This window comes from Mus pahari, chromosome 2, assembly GCF_900095145.1.
Source record: "Mus pahari chromosome 2, PAHARI_EIJ_v1.1, whole genome shotgun sequence".
Classification (NCBI taxonomy): Eukaryota; Metazoa; Chordata; class Mammalia; order Rodentia; family Muridae; genus Mus; species Mus pahari.
The window spans coordinates 68,210,983-68,223,477 of record NC_034591.1 but is presented as its reverse complement, the minus strand read 5'-3'; the positions used below and the strand labels follow the sequence as shown (position 1 = coordinate 68,223,477).

Sequence of the window (12,495 nt, the reverse complement as noted above, 5' to 3'; positions counted from 1 at the left end):
TGTGTGTGTGTGTGTGTGTGTGTGTGTATGTGTGTGTGTACAGTGTGCATGCATGTATGATCACATGACTATGGAAACCAGAGATAAGTGATTGGTATCTTCCTTTGCCACTCCCCACCTTATTTTTAGGACAAAACCTGGATCTCACCAGCGGCCATCTGGGCCTTGAGCTCTAAGATTCTCACTGTCTCTACCTTACACCTTACCCCATCACTTGAATTACAAGTACGTACAACAACACTTATATCATGTTGACACAGCTTGAATCATCTGAGAGGAGGGAACATAAGGGGAAAAGCCTCCGTAAGATTGTGTTGTAGACAAGCCTCTAGGGCATTTCCTTAATTAGTGGTTGATGGCAGAGCCCAATCCGTTGTAGGTGTGGCCTTTTCCTGAGCTGGTGATCCTGGGCTCTATAGCAGTATGAACAAACTATAAGGAGCAAGCCAGTAAGCAGCATCCCCCTCATGGCCTCTGCATCAGCTCCTGCCTCCAGGTTCCTGCCCTGTCTGAGTTCCTGTCGTGACTTCCTCTAATTATGAACAGCAATTTGAAAGTGTAAGCCAAATAAATTCTTTCCTTGCCAAGTTGCTTTGGTCATGGTGTTTAATCATAGCAACCATAACCCTAATTAGGACAACCCAGCTTTTATGTGGGTGCTGGAACCCCAAATTCAGTTCTTCATGCTTGTGTGACAGGCCTTTCATTCATATAGCCATCTCTCCACCCCATGATGAAAGTTTTACAGAATTCAGAATTTGGGAGATACCAGGAAGATGAGATGTATTCTGAGGAAAGGGTGGGCGTCAAGTAGAGCTATCCCAAAAAGGAAAGAACATGCTGTGGGTAACTAGCCAAGCCCATTGGGGCCCAGATGATGCTACCCCAGGCCCCAAGTGAACACAAGCAAACCCAATATATCCCCTACTGCCCAAAATAATACGTATTCTATTTCACCCAACCAAAGCAGCTTTCACGGTTTACTAATGACGCGCACTGCAAGCCGAAGAGTGTGGCTTTTGATTGCATCAAACTTCCTTGCTTGCTTTAGAATAGTGTCCTGCCTTCATCCTTACACAAGCATAAGGCCTTCTGAAGACGTGTGCTTGTTGTTAAAGGAGCAGTCTACTCTAAAATGTCAAGCCTGACTCCTCTCTCTGAGGAAAAGAGAGGAAGTGCTGGCAGTTTTGGGTAGCTATTACCCACTGCCACCCCAGCCTGTGCCTGTAGATCCCCGAATAGATCCTGTTCCTGTCCCAAAGCAGACAGAGCTCTATGTGCCCGTCTCACATTCAGTCTTTCTCCTTTAGGGCTCTGATAATAATTTTTGCCTAATACCCCCAAGAAAGGTAATGATTATGTTAGTAAACACATCTTACAGTTTCTACCAGAGCGCTTAATTCTGGAGAAATCAAAAGACACAGAGAACACAGAGTTTATAGACACATGGCAATCTCTATGAGAACATTTGTATGTGTGAAACACCTTGTAGTCACCTGCTATAATGCACCTTATCTTAGTCCACTCCAGCTGATGTGACAAACTGAGCCATTTATAAACAGTGGTGATGTATTGGTTACCGTTCTAGAGGTCAGGAAATCTGAGTGATTGTTCAGAAAGTCCTGAATCTCATATATCATACCTTCTAGACCTCTTCACATGATGGAAAGGGTGAACAAGTCCCTTGGAGTGATTCCATAGGGACGCTGATCCATAAGCACCTCTGAAGGCCCCAGCCTGTAAGTGCTCCTGGGTTAGAGATTAGTTGTCAACACTCAGTTCAAGAGGGAATACAAACCTTCAGACAGCACTTTCCACTGTCTATAACACCTCAACCCTCACCTCCCCAAACAAGAAAATACTCTCTTGGAACTGCAAAGAGAGTTCAATGGGCAGAAAACTCAAGAGAATATGAGTTCAATACCCAGAAGCAACTTTAAAAAGCCACATGTGGCAGAGTGTACTTGTAATTCCAGCACCAGTGAGGTGGACCAGATCTCCCCGTCTCACTAGTAAGCATTAGCCAGTTTAGTGATTTCCAGACCGCTGAGACCCTGTCTCAAAGAACAAGATGGAAGGGGTTGGTTCCTGAGAAATGACACCAATCATTGTCCTCTGACTTCTACCTACACACACACACACACACACACACACACACACACACTTATACCCATATGCATACACATATACACACACATACACATGTTTATAAACACACAGAGAATCCATTCTTCAGAGACACTAAAGTGTCTATTTTCTTACTGATTATTAATCCAGCTGTATGTGTCTATTTCTAACTCCAGTCTTTATGTTACATTAACAACTGCTTCTACTTTTTTCCATTTTTTCTCTCTAAAATTTGGTTGCATCTACTGTTTGAGAGGAGCCTAATGCTCATTTCATTGGCTGAATTGAAGAACAAAAACACTGTCTTAAGCCACAGTGATCTCCAACTCCTGATTGGTTCTGTGCATACTTAGGGGTCAAGCCTATGGTACAAAGTGAGGCATTGCTACACTGTACAGTTTTGTTGGTTTTTATCAACTATGCACAAGGTAGAGTCACCTGAGAAAAAGAAAAAAACCTTAACTGAGAAAATACCTCCTTCATATTGAGCCATAGGCAAGCCTTCAGGAATGTTCTTGATTGGCAACATGTAGTCATTCATTCTGTCAGTTCCATTTCTCTAGAGAACCCTGATGAACACAGCCCCTGAGTTCCTTTTGGTTATGGCGTTTATCACCACAGTAGAAAGCAAACTAGGATTCCTTCCCTATCTACTCTATGTATGTGTACATGTATGCACCGTATGTGTGCATACTTCAATGTAGAGAGACTATAAAAGCCATGTGGAACCAGACATAGCCATGTATACCTTTAATCCCAGAACTTGGGAGGCAGAAGAAGGCTGATCTCTGAGTTTGAAGCCAGCCTGGTCTACAGAGTGAGTTCTTAGGGCAACCCAGGCTATAGACAAAAACCCTATCTCAAAATAAATAAATAAAATAAAAAGCAGGAAAAAAAGAAAAACTATGTGCATATATAAGCACATTTGCAGTTTCTGGCTATTATTTTGATACTTGCTGTAACAAAGTCTCAGTTTTCTACATTATGTTAGAAAAGACTGAGCTGAAGGGCAGGGGTGTAGTCCATGTGGTAGAGTGCCTGCCTAGGATGCCATAAGCCCTGGGTTCAATCCTCAGCACTGTAGAAACCAGGTGTGGTTTACAAATGCACACCTATAATCCCAGGACTCGAAATGTAGAAACAGAAGGATCAGAAGAGCTCGGCCATCCTCAGCTACACAGGCAATTCAAAGCCAGTCTGGGATATATGAGACCCTGTCTCAAAGCAGTGGATGGGGCTGAGTTAAAATTCGAATCATCATTAGGCAAATGGATGGAACTAGAAAATACCATCCTGAGTGAGGTAACCCAGTCTCAAAAGAACACACAGTATGCACTTACTGATAAGTGGATATTGGCCCAAAAGTTCAGAACACCCAAGATATAATTCACAGACCACATGAAGCTCAAGAAGGAAGATCAAAATGTGGGTGCTTTGGTCCTTCTTAGAAGGGGTAACAAATATGGAGGAAAAGTGTGAAGCAGAGACTGAAGGAAAAGCCATCCAGAGACTGCCCTACCTGGGGATCCATCCCATATACAGTCACCAAACCCAGACACTACTGTGGATGCCAAGAAGTGCTTGCTGACTGGAGCCTGATATAGCTGTCTTCTGAGAGGCTCTGCCAGAACCTGACATATACAGAGGCAGATGCTTGCAGCCAACCATTGAACTGATCACAGGGTTCCCAATGGGGGAATTAGAGAAAGGACTGGAGGAGCTGAAGAGGTTTGCAACCCCATAGGAAGAGCAACAATATCAACTAACCAGAGCTCCCAGGGTCTAAACCACCAACCAAAGAATAAACATGGAGGGAACCATGTCTCCAGCCATATATGTAGCAGAGGATGACCTTTTCGGGCATCAGTGAGAGAAGAGGCCCTTGGTCCCGTGAAGGCTCAATGTCCCAGTGTAGGGGAATACAAGGGCAGGGAGGAAGGACTGGGTGGGTGGGGGCACACCCTCATAGAAGCAGGAAGAGTGGGGATGGGATAGGGAGTTTTGGGGGTGGGGAATCAGGAAAGGGGATAACATTTAAAATGTAGATAAATAAAATATCCAATAAAAATTCGAATCATCAGAATAGTACTTTGAAGTGTCTTACTTGGTGGGTTAGGAGTTAAACTTGTCTGGTACCAACAAGCCTTGTACCCTGACTTAAGTCTCCCTCCCAGAGAAGTAGTTATGTGGAGGCAGATGTGGGGGTTAAGACAAACATTTCCAGCCTTGAAGTTAAGCACGCCACTTGTTTTACAGTTGTGTTCACTCTGACAACCATGATAGACAAACAGTCGGGGGAGCTGAGTATAAGGAAAAGAAATTGCCGTTTGGCATTTTCCGTGCCTGGCACCCTCCAAAAGCAAACAGCCCATCCTTATTCTGTATGCGCTTCCTGCTGCGGTATCTTTATTTAGTTCTCTCTAAAATTCAGCAGTATTCTAATTCTTTCTCAGAGTCGCCAAAATTCTAAACCACTCCATACGTGACAGATTTCTGAATTAATCCTCAAATTCTCAAAATATAAATAAACCCCCCAGCCACAGCAGAAAACGCAGCAGCAGCTTTGTTGGGTGCCCTTTCTGAGACCGGAGCACTGCTCCATCAAAGTCAAAAAGTCACTGCAAGTATGCCACTGAGTGTGCTGGTACATGCCTGTATGCCCAGTACTTAGGAGCCTGAGGCCAGAGGATGCGAACGCTAGGCTAGCATGATGACAAAGTGAGACCCTGCTTCAGAGTCTATCAATCAATCAATCAATAAATAAATAAATAATGGCAAAGTGAGACACTGCTTCAGGATAGATAGATAGATAGATAGATAGATAGATAGATAGATAGATAGATAGATAGATAGACAGACAGACAGATAGATAGATAGATAAATGCAAGAAGCCTTAGATTTACAAAAACCCTCCAAAATCTTCCTCCCTGAGTCTGATGCAATGATGTAGAAACCTAACAAATGTCATTTAAAAAAATTATATTAATGAGTTCCTGGATCCTCCCCACTCCTGCAGTGGCAGGGCCTTCAGCTTGGAATTGGCTCAAAATTCATTCATTAATGTCAAAAACATTTCTCCAGAGCTGGGCCATAGCTCAGTCAGTGAAGCTCTTGTCTCAAAAGCATGAGGATCTGGGTTCAATCCCTGAGACCCATGTTTAAAAAAATAGACAGAGCCAGACAGATCCCTGGAGCTCACTTACCAGACAGTCTAATTAATGCACTTGGCACGTTGTGAGCTAGTAAAAGAGACTGTCATATAAGAGGGAGAGAGAGAGAGAGAGAGAGGTAATATACATAAATGTATATAGATAGTCCTTGTCCTCTGGCCTCCACACACAAATACATGCATGAAAGTACACCCAAAACACACACACACACACACACACACACACACACACACACGATAAATAAGAGCAAAAACTTTCTCCAGAGGCTTGGGCCCAGAGAGGGCAAAACTGCAGCGAACAATAAGTGGCTTTGAATGTTTTGGATAATGTAATACTTTTAACTCTCATGCATGTGGAAATTAAGCAACTCAAAGCTATTTATTTGGTCTGTGAGGTTTGATGTTGTTACTTGGCTTTTGGATTTTTTCAAAGACTTATTAACTTACTTATATGTGTATTTGTAAGATCTAAGTTCATGTGTGCATGGTACATGTGCCTATTTGGATGGACACCAAAGAGACTAAAATCCCTCAAAACTGGAGTCAGGTAGAACAGTGAACACTGTGGCTGCTAAGCAATGGATACTGCTCCTAGCTGTAGTTTTTTTATGGAAACAAATTAGGTAACTCTATATATAGACTAGATATATATTGAGTATGTTTCCAAAATGGACTCCTTTTATCCCTACGTATTGGCCAGTCTCTCCTAACAAAATGTGATGCTTTCTTTCACGAGACACAACCTGCTCTTGCAGGCTGGCCCTCACACTCCATGCATGGGAAATCTTATCATTGCTGTACAGTTTCTTCCTTGTAAAGAGGAAAATGCACACATGACCCATTACTTCCTGCTCAGAAGGGCGATTCATGGACCAAAGGACTCTCACATGGCTCCTAATTCAGTTTGTGTCTTTTAGTTTGTTTCTTTTATTTCCTGGTGGTACCAAGGGTGTTATATTAGGCAGGGTTCTCTAAAGGAACAGAACTAACAGAGTGAATATACACTAAAAGAGGATTTATTATGTTGACTTACAGGATGTGTCTCATGGTCCAACAATGGCTGTCTCCTACTGGAGAGACTGGGAGTTCCATAATTGTCCATCCACAAGGCTGGACGTCATCCCCAGTCTAAAGAATTCCTGGGAAGCTACCGGTCCTTAGCAGAAGGACTAGGTCAAGGTACAAACATTGTGAATTTTTATAAAACCCATTTTACTCAGAGAGCTAAAGAGTAAAAATATGTTATGACTTCCTTTGTAGGAAACCAAAGTCAAGCAACTCAGCTTCTCAATGGAGAGCATGCTTGTACGTGTTCAGTGTTGGTGATGGAGAGCATCCTCCTATGGAGAGCATGCTTATACATGTTCAGTGCTGGTGACGGAGAGCATGCTTGTACCTGTTCAGTGCTGGTGACAGAGAGCATGCTTGTACCTGTTCAGTGCAGGTGATGGAGAGCATTCCTCCTAACAACATGCTTGGCTGCGGTGACAGGTGACAGGTGACAGCATGTGTACTAAGTATCATTCGGGGACCCAAGACCAATGCCTATCACTGCTCTGGAAAATCAGATTTGAGCTCAGTTAGTGTACACACAAAACCGAGGTCTTAGGTGAACCGCAGCTTGCCATTCCTGTTTCTTATTCTCATTTATTATTAATAGATTTTGATATTTTCATACTTAAACTAGATATTTGACAATTTCCTACATGTAGATAAGGCATTCTGGGTACTAGCTAATTGTCTTTAATGAAAAAGTTTAGGAAACACATCCATAAGTTCCCAAATTTAATAAATTTTTTATTTTTTTAAAAATAATTTATTTGATGATTAGTATTTAATCTAGAACATTATTTGGATTATAGGTTATAATTATAACCTTATATAATTATAAACATATAAAATATAATTTTATATATTTTATAAAATTTATATGCAATATATTATATATTATTTAAGTAAAATACAAATTATAGAATATAATTATAATGATATAGGATTATAAAGTTAAAGATTTGCTTGAGGCTACCCTAATTCTGAAGTGTCCCCATCATCAGCTTACCCCACAGATACCTGCTAATAAGTTTGGCTCACCTCCTTCAGATGAGCTATATTTATTTAGTTTGTTCTTTATCTTGTGTTAACACCTGGTTTGTGCATAGCATGCTCTGAACAAGAAGATGGAAAGCTGAAAATGGAATATGAACCTTCATGCCTGAAACCAAACTTCTCATCACCCAACCTAAAATCACAACAGGCTTTCTGTCGTTTGTTTTTCTGCTTGCAAAGCCCCTGCACCTACACGGCCCTCATTGGAGCTGGATGTCACCCCTAACTCCTCCCCTCTCATTATTAAATTATTAATTAATATATGATTACTAAGTCATTATTAATTATAATAATGCTTATTTAATAATTAATATTATTATTATTAAGTCATTTCAACTGATTAACACTTCTACCTTATTACACTGCTGTTCATTTGGAGCAAGTAAGGAAACGACTGCTTACATACCCTGACGAATGTAACTGCCGCAACCCCAACTCCGACCAGCAGAGACTGGGGGGGTGGGGGGGCAGAAACGACACGAATACCAAGGTAGGTTTCAAGCAGCTTCAATCTTTATCTCTGGGCTCATCCAGTTTCTTTTCCATCCATCCTCTGATCTTATCCCTCCCCCCCTCTCCTGGATCCAATCAGCATTCAGCATGCTCTGAACACAAGCCGTGCATGCAGGTGGGCAACGCAGGATCATACAAGTGCGCAGGTTCAGGTTCTTGGTAAACAGGGAACACGGGGCTTGGTAATGAGGCAGGGCGCCATCTTGGCTGCCATGGCCACACCCGCTTCCCACATATCCCCCTTTTTGTTTAATTAAAATGGTTCCAGGATCGCATCTGTCTTACGTTGCCTCATTCATGTTACATCCTTGCCCGTTATAGGCGTGGTGAAACTCACTTTCACCAGCCTGTCTTAGGTTGGTATGAACATGTGAAAGTCTTACCCATCATAGATTAATGATCCAGTCTACTGAGCCAAACATGGGGCGAATTACCTGACTGTATAGCCAACACAGCTTGAATCAACAACCGTTTCAATGGTTTATTGAAGCACCATTTTCTACTAAGTCTTACCCCAAGCTAAGCAGGCTTATGGTAACACTGGAAAGTAACACTGTCTGGAATATTCTCCTTGAAAGCGGAGGAAGTGACATGCAGCAAAGGTGATCATGCTAGTCACTTAATCTCCACTGTCAGATGATTCATCTGAACTTCCCTCCTCACTCTCTTGTTCCTTGGCCTCTTTTCTTTTTTGCTTTGCCTTTTTCTGCTTCTGTTCATGAGCCTTTACGACACCGTGGAGTTGGCCACAGGTGATTGGTAAAATGCCCAGCCTGGCCACAGGAAAACTTTTCTAACTCAGCAGCATACTTTCCACTTTTGCCCACCAGGCAAGATTTAACTAAATTCAAAATTGCTAGCAGCTGCACCAACGCCGCTCTTCAGTCTTAACTTCGTCCTATGCCCAACCCCGGGAACTTAACATTGTCCCTCTACCAGAAGCCTAGCTTCGTCCCTCTACCAGAAGCCTAGCTTCGTCCCTCTACCAGGAGCCTAGCTTCGTCCCTCTACCGGGAACCTAACTTCATCCCTCTACCAGGGAGCCTTCTCCTAGCTCTAGATTACTCTTACCACGGAACTCGCCCATAGCTCCTTTTTCGGGTGCAGCCGCTAGAACTCAAAACACTGGCTATTTCATGATCCACACGTGCAGCTGGACTCTGACCACCACTGGAGGCTGCCATGTTGCTTTCTGCCACTCCGTGACTTTTGTACTGCTGGTCAGCTTCATGGGAGGCAGCATCATGCCTGCTCTGAGATGACCTCTCCGCTTCCGCTGCCAGGGACTGTAAAAGTTGTTGCATACACAGTATGCTTTTATGAGGTTCTGAAGCTGAGCATACTATCAGTCCTTTTCCTTCTCTTGGGAATGACCCCATGGGGATAGGACTGCATTCTCCTGAATGGCTTGCCAGACGCTTGCTCCGTGGTTGCAAGCTCGGGCGCTGCCTAGGTGCCTCCCCTACCCCGGGACTCTTCAAATACCACAGGCTGTTCTTCAAAGAACAACAAAAATGTCCTCAGTATAAATGTTCAGCTCCTTTTAGAGATGTCCCGAGACTGCTGTAGCCCCAAATGCTCCCATGGTGATCTCCTTGTTTCATTTGATTATGTCATGCAGGCTCGGCAATGAACCCGACTTAGTCTGTATGAGAGCTTTTATTAACTTTCCTTGGTCTTGGACTTCAGATCACCTTTGTTTTAAAGCCCTCTTCCCAGTTTTTGTCTTTTGGATCTGTCCATTGCACAGACTTGTACAAGCTGAAATGCCACAAAAAATAGCACTCTTCTGACTGTGATGAAGTTTCTGAGCTTCCCTCAGACGGAGGGCCCTTGTAAGGAGAGTGATAAACTTCTCCCATATTAGAAAAATCTCTCTGGTTCGTAAAGGGCTTTCTTCCTTTTATATCTCCATTTGCTATAGGGTGCAATTGATCTGCAGGCTTTATTGTCTCTTTTGTTGTTGTTGTTTTGTACTTGCAACGTATCTTTTTTTTCTCTGGAGAGGACTTGAGGGGTTCTACAATGTACAAATCATTCGGATCTACTTCTTGGCCAGTAAACTGCAGAGATTTGGATCTGATGAGGGGAAATGGTGTTCTTCTTTTCAAATTATTGTCATCATAGGAAGAGAAACACCTTTTAGGGCTTGGATACTGATCACTTTTAGGAAGTTTTGAAATGTAATCTCCATCAAATTGAGAAGTATTTCAACAACGTTGCATACAGAGCATCAGTCCCAAGACAACACATAAAACCAAAGACATGACAAAGTAACTCTGAAGATCTGAAACCTCCCACTTTAATTCTGCTACAGTTGCTGATAGGTTTGAAACAAGCTGTGTCATGTTGGTCAGTTGTGCCTGGAGCAAGTGGATGGTTTCAGTTTGCCGCTGTTCCTGCTCTTCTGCTATCCATGAAGTATTCTGAAGCTTAACTATTGTCCTATTGAAAGCTTTCTGCATTTCTTCCATTTGTTTTCAGTACCTTTGACTAAGCCTGTGCTTGGGGCCAGTCACCACGTTGCCCATCTCCATACTCTCGGGGCCCAGAGCTCGGGCGGTGGCCAGGCTTGAGTCCTGGGCGAGGGGAGGCATACATAGGAGGCGCTGGAAAGGCCACTCCCTGCTCCACCTTCCTCAGTAGTAGCTGACTGCGCTCTCCAGGAACAGCATCACACCAGCCTCGGTCCACTGCTCCTGGAGAAAAGTTCCCTGTACGAGCCACCAGATGCCGCAACCCCAACTCTGACTGTCAGAGACGGGGGGCGGGGGGGGAATGACAGGAACACCAAGGTAGGTTTTGACATGAATGCCAAGGTAGGTTTCAAGCAGCTTCCATCTTTATCTCTGGGCTCATCCAGTTTCTTTTCCATCCATCCTCTGATCTTATCCCTTACCCCCCCTTCCTGGATCCAATCAGTGTTCAGCACGCTCTGAACACGAGCCGTGAATGCAGGCAGGGCCGGTGATAGGCCAGTGACTCATCAGGCAGACAGCACAGGATTGTACAACTGCACAGGCTCAGGTTCTTGGTAAACAGGGATCACGGGGCTTGGCAAAGAGGCAGGGTGCCATCTTGCATGCTGCGGCCACACCTACTTCCCACATGTAACAAATCAAACTGCCAAACTGAACCATATAAAACTGAACAGAGGAGAACTGGAGGGAATGGAAGAGAGCTAGAAAGATGGCCCAGTGGTTAAGAGCCCTAGCTGGCCTCCCAGAGGACCAGAGTTCAATTCCCAGTACCCACATGGAGGCTTAAGGCTCTCTGAAACTCCAGTTCCAGGTGATACATCATACACACACACACACACACACACACACACACATACACACACAGAGGCAAAACACCTATGTAAGTTTGTTGTTTGTTTTAAGTAATGGGTTTTATATAATCTGTTCTTAATATTTTAAAAAAAAAAACTTAAATTGACTTTTTAAAAATCAAAGTTGAATACAGAATAGCTGGTGACTTTTTTTAGTTAAATTAAAAACAACTCCAGTACTTGAGGCTGAGGCAGGATGATTGCTGTCAAGTTTGAGGCTAGCTTGGGCTACATAGAGAATTCGAGACCAATTCGTTCTGAAAAAGACAAATGGAAAATGAAATGAAGACGTTTTACAATGTGAATTTATCACTAGCAGTTTCACAGTCTCACTCACTGCCCCCATGCCCACCCTATCTAAGAGTCCCTCCCCTCTGTCTTGGGAAACTTTCCAGTGGAAACTCTCAAGAAGTATTGACTCCCTGTAGATTTTCAGAAATGTTGAAAGACAGCATAAACAAAAGGGGACCTTTGGGTATTGTGTTAGATCATTTCTAAAACTCTAGTTCATCAAAACAGCATCTCCATCCTGTAGTCTGTGCCCATAGTTTTCCCCAAGCCATGTCTGCAAAAGGAAAACCACATCTGTATTCCCACAGAGGCATGCACCCAGAGTCGGTACAGCTTTGTGTAAGCTGATAATAAAGTGTGTCACCCCCAGAGGATGCATCTGTTTTGCTTCACTACAGAGAGCACCTCCAAGGATATGAAGATGAGCGTAATGTTATCCTTCCCTAGAGAAATCTGCAGGCGTGTAAGACTCCACGTATCAATTTCAAATGACTCTACAATGTTATAAATGCATTAATCATCCCACAAGAACACAGACAGACATGAGTCCCTATTCTTCCAGAGAAAGCTAGTCAGAGAGCCATCTCACACGAAACAGTGTGCTGCTCTTCACTCTCTGGATCTTTGCATCAGCCAAGTGTCCTTGTAAGTGGAATCCAGAGGCACGCTCCAGCATTCCTCCACTGAGAAAGCTCCTTCTTCGTGCCACACCTCTGCCTGGACCCGTGTGTGTGTGTGTGTGTGTGTGTGTGTGTGTGTGTGTGTTATCACTGCATCAAGCATTTATTGAACATCTATCCTGTGAAAGCTTTTCTTTACATAGTTCTTAGCAAAAAATACATTTTGCTATCTTTACTCAATGAAGTGTAGTCATGGATATAGTCCAAGATGACAAGTTCCTGGTCCAAGTCACAGCCAGGATGTGACTGTGTGTGGGGCGCCGCCTCACATGTCGCCG

General features: G+C 43.4%; 1 pseudogene; it reads right to left on the bottom strand.

The window, feature by feature from the left end:
- The window catches only part of LOC110316806, a 49,015-nt pseudogene extending 36,802 nt beyond the window's left edge, over nucleotides 1-12,213 (bottom strand).
- Between the last annotated feature and the right edge of the window lie 282 nt (nucleotides 12,214-12,495).